This window comes from Erpetoichthys calabaricus, chromosome 4 (assembly GCF_900747795.2).
Source record: "Erpetoichthys calabaricus chromosome 4, fErpCal1.3, whole genome shotgun sequence".
Taxonomy (NCBI): domain Eukaryota; kingdom Metazoa; phylum Chordata; class Cladistia; order Polypteriformes; family Polypteridae; genus Erpetoichthys; species Erpetoichthys calabaricus.
Window position 1 is genome coordinate 242404927 of NC_041397.2, and position 13217 is coordinate 242418143.

Below are 13217 nucleotides of genomic sequence, written 5' to 3' on the forward strand. Positions count from 1 at the left end.
TCTATATGTTGTCCTATGTTTGTCAGGCATGGCTGAGTAGAAGTTTGTCCACCACATTTAACTGTATTGCCAGATATAAATCCTTGCCTTCCTGGTGAGCTGCACTAAAATCAAGTGGCCATTGTTAGGGTAACGCATGACCCTAAATTGCACTACTATGAGTTAGCATGCCCTGTAGTGGATTGGCAACATATCTGCAGTGGCTTACAGCTTTGCTATGAACTGGACTAAACTGATTTGATGATAAATTAATAACACACTTCAAAGCCACTTAAGCCTATTTAGGGTTGCACTGAGCCACAGGCTATTTGACAGCATTGGGCCCCAGGTAGGGCAGAATCCATGAATGAAATCCCACTCACCGCAGCACTCACTCACACTGGGGCCAGTTCAGAGTCACCAGTTAACGTAACCTGCATGCCTTTGGAGATGCAAGAGGATAACTGGAGTACCCTGGGGAAACCCAGCACAGACACTGGGAGAATGTGCACATTCTGCATGGACAACAACCTGATGCAGAATTCAAACCCACAATGTTGGGTCGTGGTGCAACAGTGCTAGTCACTTTGCTGCCTTGAATGAATGAATGATTGGTATCAAGGTAGCATTCAGTCTTGATGAAGAACTAATTCAGCTTTGACGTTAAGTGGAGAAGCTGCATCCAAATCTGTTACGTAATTCTTTGTTTTTATGGTTTCTTTCTGGAGGCTTATGCTTCCTGCTTATGGATTAACAGAACAATATGTACCTTTTAGAAAAATGGATTCAAAAATGGATGGCTGTATGGCTCAAGAGAATGCTGCCTCCAGTGAAGTTCCAGGCTTATGGTAGGTAGCCTGTGGCTGTGAGTGGTGTTTGTTCTATTGTGGGACCTCTGCAGCATTTAGATCTTTATGATGACCTGCACTTTAAGTGAGCAACTGAGCAGAATGCCACCCTCCGTGGTGTCATGGAACTGCAGCCTTAAGTGTGATTTAATGCTGTCCTAGAGCCATTGGCTTGTGAAGCTGGCCTGCATCAGAAGGAAGAGAAGCTGAGCAGAAACTTACTGTCATACTGTAGGACCCCTGGAGCCTTAGGGTCCCAAGCGTGACATCATCTGAATGCCATTTGCTGAGCATCATCACCTGATTTGTGTTTTAAATGGAAAGGACTTTCCATCGCGCCCTTACCTCTCACTTTCCTTTTTTTGTCTTTTTTTTTTTCTTTTTTCTTTTTCAAAATGTTCTTTGAGACGTAACTAATAAATATGAGAAAATAAACATGTGGCTTGTCATAATCGACCTCTTCGAAATGTTTAAAGATGTTGATGCAGAGAAAGACGCAACTCATCAAATCCATGTGTTTACCTCAAATGTAAAACGGCTGCTAATGTCCAGCGATCTCTCTTTCATGTAGTGTTTGCAGGCCGCTGACTAATGAAATGTGCTGCATTTGTTTGTTGCACATCTAAGGCGAAGTTACTGTTGAATTGCTGCCGGCCTGTTTTTATATTTAAATAAGCTTTCATTAAAACCAGACGCAGCTTTACATTGATCCTTTGGAAACTGGACAGATTTGCATGTTATTTAACTGAGGTGGTAATAAATTTAATTGATTTCCTCCCCCCACATGTTTGGATATCAAATATCTTTGTTGTGGAGAAACCATTTTTCCATTACTGCTTTTTCAGCTTTTAGAAAAAAGAACAGTGTGTTCTTCCTTCCATGATTGGGATGATCATAAACTGTGTTTAGCAGTGGTCAAAAAAGGGACGGGGTCGGGCTTTCAGGATGCTGGCAGGCTGCTCGGGAGCAGGTGAGAAACAATAAGGGGGTGATAGAGTGTCTCTGGGTAATTAACACCAAGCTCAGTTATTCAAGAACAATTGTGTACCCCTGCCCAAAGAAACAGAACCTTGCAAACCTGTCTCCTGTAAATGATTGGTTCTGCCTGATGGGCCCCACCAAACTGATTTGGACTTAACTGAGGAATCCTCTTGGCGTCCGTGTCCATGCTGGAGGTATGAGGCCTTGAATCGTTGACTAGACTATGAGGTGAGCTGAGCCGTGCTGTCTTACAAATAAACTGACAATTAGTGTTGTACGTGGTGGTCATGTGGTTCTAACTCAGAGACACACTGGGCGACTGTGGTTGAGGTGGTTGGGGATAGGGGATGTGGTTCAGACACATACTGGCAGTGTTGTGCTGGGTGGTAATGTGGCTTGGCTCAGTGTCACTTTTAGAAATGCACTGTAGGTCAGTAACCGGACTGGAGGGAGAGGTGACACGTCTCAGAAACACACTATGGTTAGTGGCTGAGCTGAGTGGTAATGTGGCGTGGTTCATGGATACACTGGCGGTCAAGTGGCTTGTCTGGGAATTGAAGTGACTTGACATGCGCTGAGGGTCGGTGGTCAAGTTGGCAACCGATGAATGGATTGTTACATTAAGGTGCATCAGCTTGGATGCACACACACACACACACACACACACACACACACATATTAGGAAGTAGGTGGACTTTAATTGAAGACAAACTGGGAGTTAATCTTGTGCTAGACAATGAAAAGGTGTCCTGGCTCAGAGATGCACTGGGAGCTGTAATGATGTGTCTCAGAGACACAGAGGTGATCAAGTGTCTCAGCTGAGAGGGACACTGGGAATTGGTTCAGTGTTGTGTAGTTTTGTGTCAGTGACCAGGCTCTAGTGGGCAGGCGACTTGGTTCAGAAACACCCTGGGCATTAATGTTGTGCTGGGTGGTGAAGTGGCTTGGCCCATAGGTGCATTAGCTGCTGAGCTACAAGGTGCAGTACCCTGACTCAAACATACATTGGATTAGCAGGTAATATGAAATGGCAGAAGCACACACATTAGAAGGCAGATTTAATCGACATAGTGTTGTGTTAGATAACGGTGATGAGTGGTGGTTGGGGAATGAGTGGCAAACAAGGTGAGTAGACTTGACCTGTGAATCAAAGTTGTGCTAAAGCAATTTGAGCTACATCATTTGTATGAAAATGTGATATATTATAAATAAATGTTGTTGTTGTTGTTATGTGTTTGTGTGGTTTGAAATGGAGGCACAGAAAAGTCATTGGATCAGCTGGAAGGTGAGCTGACTTGGGTCTGAGACACTCTTAGAGTTAATGTTTTTCTGGGTGGTGATGATAGGGCTGGGTTCAAGGACATAGTGGAAGTCTGTGACTAGTGAGGTGACTGGAAGTCAGGGAATGATCTGCAGGTAAGGTAAACCAATTGAAACATATACCAGAACACAGGCTGATTTGACTGGGACAAACTGGGAATTTTGTTTTTTGTTGTGTTAGGTGACCACGGAGCTTGTTTCAGGGACACACTGGAAGTTTGTGACCTGAATGGAACATATGGAATTGGGGAATGGACTGGCAGGTTGGGCAAACTGGTACAAATACATAATAGGAGGTAGGTTAGTTTATCTCCGAAGCACAAATTGGGTGTTTGTGTTATGCTTGATACCAATAATGATGTAGCTTGAATTCAAGCCGCACTGGGTGTCTGTGGCTGATGAGTGAGGTGAGGTGTCTTGGCTCAGAGACAAACTGAAAATGAGTCTTTTGCTGGGTGGCGATGTGGAGTGGCTCTGAATCACATTTGAGTTTAATGTAAAGTGGCCCAAAGGGCAAGATGTCTTGGCTTACGTGTATACTGGCAGTGAGAGAATGGGTTGGCAGGTTAGCACGTTGGTTGCAGCATGCACTAGGAGGTGAGTACTACACATGTGAACTGGAGAATAAATGCTTCACTACATGTTGATAATGCTATGGTCTGGCTCAAAGAAGCTTTGGGAGTCCATGACTAACCTACAAGATAAAGATGGCCTAGAAATACTGTACACAAATGTCAGCAGATGAGCTAATTGAAAATTAGTGTTGTACTGGGCATCTTGACATAGAGTCACACATAGTGGGGTTACTGGTTGAACTGGAAGGTCAGGAGTGGTAGGTCAAGCACATAACTCTTAGTGAATCTGTTGATATGTGTAAAATGTAACTAGGAGGATGGTTGACTTTACTTTGAGTTTTTTTTTTCTGGTTGGTAACGTGGCTTGTTTCAGTGACATATTGAAGGCTAGTAGCTCAACTGCAGGGTAAGGTGACTTGTCTCGGGGACATTGAGAATCCCTGGGTGAACTGAGGGATGACATGGTTTGGTTCAGGGACTTGCTGTGGATCAGTGGTTGGACTCGGAAACACACTGTATTTTATTAGTGGGACTAGAATGTGATTGGACGGTGCTCTTATACATACTGGGGGTTAGTGATTGAGCTGAGTGGTGACGCAGCTTAATTGAGAAGCACACTGGGGGTCAGTGGGTGAACTGGAAAGTGCGGTGACGTAGCTCAGAGACGTACTGGGAGCTGGTGTTGTGCTGGACTTGTTCATGAAATGGATTGTGGTGGAAAATGAGGCCTGGCCTGAAACAGACTGGGAACCATTAGCTAAAGTAGAAGACTTTTAATTTCCCGGACTGTTGTTTAACTTGATGACTTGTGGGTGAAGTTACTTTGTTTCTCACTGTCTTGCTATTGAGGTGGTAAACACCTGTGTCAGGCAGTAGTTGCTCAGCCTCAGAAAGGTTCATATGTGTTGCACTTCTTCCATTTTTAATATGTGCTTGGCACCCACCACTGTGTTGACTACCATAGTCATCATTTTTTCAGTGGTGTGGTGTAAATGGTAAATGAATAGAGAATTTATGGTCCCAATAGCTTTCTCGCATTGATGCCTTTTTGTGTGTTGCTCTTCTTCACGATGTTAGTGCTAAGGTTTTTTTTTTTTTTTTTTTTTTAACGTTTTTCTTGCCAAATGATGTCTTCAGGAACCTCCATCCACTGTGATCCTCATTGGACTGCCATCACCTGGTGGCAATTCTTTTACATGTACCCAGCCCCACAGATAGCACTGTTATATAAAGCACTGCGAGTGCTGGATGCTGCGTGTCGACAGCACGGCATGTCGACACAATCTGTCACATATCTAACAGGGTAGCTGCGGTACAACAGGCGGTGGTCGCAGAGTCAACGAGCAGTCTGTGGTGCACACCCCTCCTCACACAGCATGTGGCGTGCTGCTTGCTTCAACAGGCTGTTTATTCGCAGACCGTCTCGCAGCGTATTACAGTGGCTGTGCCAAGTCAAGCTGGGCTTGCGTCAAATTGGCTCGTCTCTCTCCTTGGCGGACTGGAAATCATTTGACTGGCATCACATGACATAAAGTGTGGATTTGAAGTGAGGTGTAGAGTGGCGAGCGGAGCCAGCCTGCAAACAGGAAGCGCCACACAGCGCTTTCATCCTTTATGTTCTGCATCCATATTTTTAGAGTTGTGCATCGAATTCAGAACTTTTTGTCTCGGTGATGCAAATCCTGGGCAGCAGAAAAAAGAAATCCTGGTAGATTTAAAAACAACTTTAAAGGAGAATGTGTTCTGCCTCCATTTGTGTTGCGAGATAGTTCATTATCACATGCGTAATGTATTTCTCGGGTGGCATGTGTGTCTTCAGTAGCAAATCTCATGTTGTGCTCTAAACTTTCTGAGTATTCAGTTTATTTTCTGACCTTTGCTCTGACTTTAAGGTTAGAATGCCATGGGGCACATAACATCTAACCAGGCCACTGGCATGAGCACCCCGCAGACAACAAATACCAGAGCTTCTTGACTTTAGAAATCTGACAGGATCTGAATTGGTACTGGGCACAGAAAGGAAAAGGCTCACAGTGGGGGAAACTGCAGGGTAGTGAGACCTGACAGAGACCAGCTTTGCAGGAAATGGCACCACAGAACCAAACACTAGGGGTGTGAAACTATTTTTCACTTTCATGCTGAATTATTTTATAAGCCTGCATGCAGCCTTTAGCCCTAGAAGGGGAAGAACAGATATGGAAAAAACAGTCGCCAGTGGGTAACTACAGAGAAGCTTAAATGCTGCAAACCATCAATGATGTTTACTTTTACTTTAGTTGCAAAGCAACTAATAACATCATGTTTTATTATAGTAACGGTTATGCTGTGTTAATCACAAGAATCAGATTTGGAGATCAGCTGATGCTAGCGAATATTTACAGTTAAAGTCTCAGATCAAGGGCACAAAAGTCCCTCCATCTTAACTGGGCCACCACGTGAAAGCCAAGAGACTCCCGGGGGTAAAGGAGAAGTCAAAAGTGACGAGTTTGTATGCAAGTGTCCAGACATTGGGAATAAAATTATAAGTCTAAGCAAGAGGGAGTGTGCATTTGTAGATGGAAACAAGAGTGAAGGCAAAGTGTTATTAGTGGTCAGGTAGGACAGAATGGCATGGGATAGTGACCTAAAGCAGCAAGCCTGGGCGATGTTCCTCCAGAACACAAGACGGTGTTGACAGAGATGGTGCCACAAATGTATGCTCACTGCTTAGGCCACAGCACACCTTTTGGTTCACAGAGGGCTTCCTTCCACCACAACAGTTCACACAGTGGATGGAGAGGGGACCATCTAGCCATTTTCAAATGTAAGATAAATCAGGTAATGAGTAAAGTCACTTAAATTACCAAGTAAAACTAATAATGAATTACATTTATATAGCACTTTTCTAACCAACTTGAAGCACCCCAGACCTTAGGGAACAATGTCAACCATCATTAATGTGTAGCATCCACCTGAATGTTGTGACACCAGCCATTTTTGTGCCAGTATGCTTGCCACACATTAGCTGTTAGGTGGTGAAAGGGTGAGAGAGCCAATAAGGGACAGGGGGTGATTAGTGGGGTGGAGTGAGCAGACAATGGTGGGCGTTTTAACCAAGACATCAGGAAAGACCCTGCTCTTTGTGAAAGATGCCCAGGGATCTTTTATGTCTCAGGACATCAGATTTACTTCTCACCAGAAGGTTCAGTGGCCACCAGAGGACATAGAGTCTGGGTAGTTCAATGACTTTAAAAAGCCACTCCCAGCACTGAAGTCAATCCATGCCTAATGGAAGTGGTCCAGTCAGGAGGTTTAGAGCCTTCTCAAACCATAGGTCTATGAGGTTAGAGTTCAGAGGTAAATTATAGGATGGCTCAGTTTTGAGTGAAAGAAAGGAAGGAATCAATTATTGATGCTTTATAGGCAGAGTGGTGGCTCTGAGGCTAAGGATCTGCGCTGGTATGTTCAGTCTTGCCGGTTTAAATCCTGTTACTGCCAGAAGGGATCCTACTCCGTTGGGCCCTTGAGCAGGGCCCTTAATCTGACAATTGCTTCAGGAGCACTGTACACTGGCTGATTCTGCACTCCGACACTCAAAGGTCATGCAAAAAGACAATTTCCCCTCAATGATTAATACAGTGTACCAAATACAGTGTGTTCCACCATTGTCTGTCCATTCCAGTGTGTTTTACATATATGTACACAATTTTGTGAACTTTGGCCTTCTTTGTATTTGTTCTGGATATAGAGAGATATCATGATGGTTCATTCCATGAGGGCTCCTGCAATACTCCATCCTCCTCTTCACCCGACACCAGCTACATGGTCATCACAACATCTGTTGAAGTACTGGCTCTCATACACAAGATTCAAATATATATATATATATATATAAGTGGAAGTCTCTCAGCACGTCAAGCCCATTTCTTGTTTCCCAAGTTAATAATTCAGTCAGTTAACTAGATTAGATTAGCTATAGGTTTGGACAGTAAACCAGAAGGTTGCTAGTTCAATTCCAGCTCTGACCCACTTTGTGAAACTGAGCAGGTTCCTTATGCTACTAGTTCCTTACATGGAAGTAGTTATAATGTGTCCTGGTAAGTTGCCTTGGATGAAGTTGTCATCCAGACAAGTGCAACGCAGCATTCATGTCACTGTTGCTTCACTGCTACTTCCATATTGCTTAACACAAGCATTTTCTGCCAGCAGAGCAGACTGAGCACATCCTTTTAATGCCATAGAAGAAGTAGCTTTAGTTATAATTGTTGCTTGAATGTCTGACGAATATGAACAAAATTGTATTTAAATATGTAATTTCAGAAAACACAAATCGGCTTACTTGATACACTCCATACTCCTGTAACAGTGAAGTGTGTGGTGAACATTCACATCTGGTAAGAACTGAATAAGATATTTCTTCTTTATCTTGCATGGAGAGAAGTTTCCTTATTCCAGAGAACATCTAATTTGGAAACATTTTTCATATACTCGTGATTACATAAAGAAAAAAAAAAAAGAAATGTTTATACTAGTTGACAAGAGCTAGTACTGGACAAATGTTATTTCCTGTACTTATGGTAAGCATGCATAGAAGACTGGCCCTTTAAAAGAGGCATACAACTACGTAGAAGTCAACTTGTTCTTCTTTCATAATGAGCAAAATCCATGGCGATACCAGGATGGCAGGACTGGCTGGTGGTATATGCTCCTGCATCATAATGTTCATGCACTGCAATCGACTGGCACCTCATGCAGGACTGCTTCTTACCTCACAACTGCCACTGCTTGGGAAGGCTCCAGCCCTCCACAACAACAAACTGGATTAATAATTTTTGTTAATTATGTTAATTCTTACCCTTATTCCGTATGCACGTTTACAGAATTCCAAAGCTTACCACAGCAGCAACGTGTGCAGAGCAGGAACCAGACTCGGATGGAGTGGAGTACAAACTCATTGCACAAACACTAACACAGATCAAGTTAAAATTCCCAGTCAACCTAAACAGAATGTTTTATTGATGTGCGGAGGAGAACTGACTCTTTGAGTGACTATGCACACGCCATACAAACCGTACTTGGACCATATATCTTTAACCCAGTTCACTGGAGGCAACTAACCACTGTACCATTTAAGTGCGGATTTCAGTATTCAATATTATCAGGCCATTCATAAAGAGTAGTCAGTCAGCAAAATACTACTATAGTCCAGCTAGTGGGTACAATCACTTACTTGCCCCTCTGTAAGCATTAGAAGAATTCTTTTTGGGCAGACAAATCATTTGTCACCATATTGTCCTAAAGTTTAATGCATATCAAAAGTAGTCTGTAGGTGTCAATGCTCTGGTGCTTCTATGTTGGTGCACAGCATACACGTTTTCCACAATGGTTTGTGTTCATTTGTCGTCTTATAAGTTTAACACCATGCTAATCCCTAAGTAGTGATGACCATGTACTTCCCACACTGAAGTATTACTTTCCTAGGAGGGGTGTCTTCCACTGTGACCATTATCTGATCCTTGGAACCAAGTGCTCACCAGACTACATAATGAGCATGACAACATAACAGTGTGACAATATCTTCTAAGGTGTTACATCCAAATCAAACAAAGATCTTATGGAAGAACCTGGAAAGACATCTAAGACAAGATTTTATACTTCCATCAGTAGAGCATCAGTTTATCTGCTTTGTCATAGACAACAGATGCTGCTGCCTTATGTATATACAGTTGTGCTCATAAGTTAACATACCCTTCAGAATCTGTGAAATATTGTCTGTTGTTTGGAAAATATAAGCAGTCATGCAGAAAGCTTTCCTTTTAATTAGGGTGTGTGCTCAGGCGAAGCAATTTATTATCACATAATTGTGTGTACCCTTTTAAAATCGTAATAACTGAAAACACCCAAATGGGCCTGATCAAATGTATACATACATGTTGGGGCTGATAATATACACACACTGGTTCAAATGAAAGGTAATTAAGGGAGAGTGTCCAGACCTGTAACCTCTTTGATTGTAATCAGTGTCTGTGTATAAACGGTCAATTGAAATTCATGCAGAGCTGCACTGACTTTGCTGGATACCAAGCCATGGGAAAAGCAAAAGAACTGTCAAAGGGCCTGCGATATAAGGTTGTTGATTTGTATAAATCAGTAAAAGGATATAAAAATATCCAGAGATCGAAAATGCCTGTCAGTAGTGTTCAAACTTAGTGATTAAAGAAAAAAGTAGAAAGTTAGGGGTTATGTTGCTACCAAGCCACAATCCAGTAGACCAATGAAAATTTCAGCCACAACTGCCAGGACCATTTGTCGAAATGCCAAGAAAAACCCACAAGCCACTTTAGCTGAAATACAGGCTTCCCTTCGAACAAGTAGTGTTGCTGCTTCAAGATGCACAATAAGGAGGTACTTGAACCAAGACCCATGATGAAAAGTACTCCATGGAGCATGGAGGTGGATCTCTGAGGTTGTGGGGGTGTGTGAGCTACAGCATCACAGGTAACTTAGTCAAAATTGATGGCAAAATGAATGCAACATCCATCCATCCATCCATCCATCTTCCAACCTGCTGAATCCGAACACAGCGTCACGGGGGTCTGCTGGAGCCAATCCCAGCCAACACAGGGCAGGGAACCAATCCCGGGCAGGGTGCCAACCCACCGCAGTGAATGCAACATCTTACCAGAAAATTTTGGAGGACAACTTGCATTCATCTGTCTGTATGCTGCGCATGGGACGCACTTGGATCTTCCAACGTGACAATGATCCAAAACACAGGGCCAAGTTGACCCTTCAAGAGGGCTACAGCAGAAAAAAGTGAAGGTGCTGGAGTGGCCATCACAGTCTCCTGACCTCAATATCATTGAGCCACTTTGGGGAGATCTCAAACGTGCAGTTCATGCAAGACAACCCAAGAATGTACGGGACCTAAAGGCTATTTCCCAAGAATAATTGGCACTTCTGCCACCTCGGAAAATCAAGGGCCACATCCACAACTATCACAAAACACGACATGCCATCATTGATGCTAAAGGGGGCAATACACAGTAGTAAGAGCTAAGGGTATGTAAACTTTTGAACAGGAACCATCTCATTATTCTTCTTATTACTATGTTTTGTTTAATGGTTGTGCTATTCTGTGATGCCTTATAGTTACATGTGGATTCCACTAAAAGTAAACTAATTGTCTTTCGCCTGATCAGTCATCTTTTCTTTAAAGTATGGTACACATAAATTCTACCAAGATATGTAAACTTATGAGCACAACTGTATAAGCTGTTATAGTGGTCCCACACTGAGCTCAGTGGCTTCATACTGGTTTTGCACCTATTTGGTCTTTGCTTGTGTAGACAATGAGGAGGGCAATAATCTAATAAAATTACCACCTAAGTGTCCAAGAAGGCATAAACAGAATCACCAGTATTGGTATGTGCTGAATGGATATGCAAGATGAAGACTGCAGAGATAGACACATGTGCTGAAGGGTACCACTCCAGATTAAGTCATGTGTAAATGTGAAACTTTTTAGGACAGCCTAGAAAAAGTGACGATGTGTGTACCCAAGTGTTTCCAATTTTAGCTGCTGTCAACTGCCTCCTGATTGGTTGCGCAGGAGTATCCCTGGGGTGAAGGAGGAGGAGCCTTAAGATCAGGTTGGTCAGTACTTCCCCTGTGTGACTCTGATGTGCACCCATGACAACAGTTGAGATTGTGCTGCACATCAGAGTGGGATTTTCAGCAGCGTTGCTCAACCTGGTGGTACAGAGCTTTGGTACAATTGCTGAAGATGAGGTGAGGTGCAGATGTGCGGTCATACTCCTTGCATGTCTGCATCAGTTCCACCCAGCCTGTAAAAATTCCTCCAAGTCTTTTTACTCTGATTCCTGGCTGTTTGAGGTGACTTCAGCTCCGAATATCCTCCATCAGGGTTACTGTTCAGTTATTTCATTTCGGGAGGATTGTGGCCTGACCTGTATGTACCTTGCCACTGGGCTTTTTTTTTTTTTTTTTATATATATTTCTTGCCTCAAGGAAACTGTTTACTATTGTGCATGCACTAGAAGAAACTGCATAATGGGTAACAGAGGCTTACTTGGAGTCCCCTCAGCACAATTTCGTGACTTCTCTCATGGCCTGGTGTTGCCCACCTCCAGCTCCCTGAGAGCTCAAGCCCGGGACATGCACTTTGATGTGTGCCCGCCTGTGCCTTCAGGGTTCCCAGCTGGATGCTGTGATCAGGAGGACTCTGTTCCAGACCCTGACCACACAGATGAATGTTTCTTCCTGGGGGCCTGCGTATTTCTCAAGGCTGCTTGCAGCTGTGAATGTCCTCCGAACTCTTGTCCTCAAATAACTCACAGCCTTCTTTCCTGTTTCCTTTCTTGCTGAAGCCCAGCTGGCTTGACATCCATGGCTGCCTGTATCTCCAGTGGCCGCCTCCCTCTTGGTGGCTGTGGGGGGCTGGCTAGGTGAAGCATATCAGTGTATTGTTCATTGGATAAAGAGAAACCTGGCTTGGGATAGTTTGGTGGTGGGGGGGGGATTTTGGAATTCCCAAAGAAGAGGTGCATGACAAGTGGGCACAATATTTTTTACTCTTGTGTAAAGTTTCTGCTGGGTGAGAGTCACTGACTTGGTATTCCTCAACTTCAAAGGTCAGGGGCAGAGTGGGGGCAAAATTCTTCGTACTGTATATAGAGCTGTATAGTTGTTAGGGGGTTCCTGGCATGATTGGAATTTTGTTTACTGAGATGCATCTACGGAGGGACAGAATAGTTTTTGTATGTAGAGGTTTATTGTGGTGCACATTTTCCACACTGAGAGATACACAATTGTGAATATAACATTACATGGCAGAGTGATCATAATTCCTGATGAAGAGTAAAGGGGAAAATAATTGCAAGATCTCAAAATGTAGTTAATATTTTTAAATGAAAAAAAGTGTAAAATCCCAAAATGTAGCTTCATAGTTTTAAAAAAGGCCTTGATGCCTTCATTATTTTACCACCACCTATGCTGCGTTTCTGCCTAGTAACGGTGAAACATTTCCACAGTTGTTGTTAAAACTACAATGATTTTTTTTCTTTTTCTTCTACTTGTAGATAATCCAAACAGAGATGGAACTTCTTTCCCACTTTCTGGAAGACTGAGTTTTGTTCCACACACTTTCAAAAGGGTATGTAACCATTTGAAACTATCCACCCGTCAACTCAATTTCTAGCCCACTCATTCAGTTCAGGATTATGGGGAGCTGGTGCCAATCCTGGCAGCCCTGGGTGCACAGCATGAGTAGGGCAAAATTCCTTCACTGGGAACATAAACAATTAAAAATCATGCCCACATTCACACTGAATGGGACAATACAGAGAAAAATAAAATCTTCACTCCAAAATCACAATATCATGCCACCTAATGGGAGAAGGTGTCACACTTTTTGGGTATATCCTTCACACCTTTCAAATCAGACTTGCACCAATTATTTCATCAACATGGAAAACTGTTAGATCTGGTCTTCTCTGAAGCTAGGCTCTTGGCT

The 13217-nt window shown here is 43.1% G+C and overlaps 2 protein-coding genes across 3 annotated transcripts in view; one reads left to right on the forward strand and one right to left on the reverse strand.

Moving 5' to 3' along the window:
• arhgap31 (Rho GTPase activating protein 31) overlaps positions 1 to 13217 on the reverse strand; it is a 1181844-nt gene that overhangs the window by 795982 nt on the left and 372645 nt on the right. The window lies entirely within an intron of this gene.
• The window catches only part of zbtb20 (zinc finger and BTB domain containing 20), a 308716-nt gene that overhangs the window by 88137 nt on the left and 207362 nt on the right, over positions 1 to 13217 (forward strand). For both annotated transcript variants that reach the window (XM_028800480.2, XM_028800483.2), the window contains exon 2: positions 12784 to 12857. The gene's annotated coding sequence lies outside the window, so the exon portion shown is untranslated. The remainder of the gene's footprint in view (positions 1 to 12783; positions 12858 to 13217) is intronic.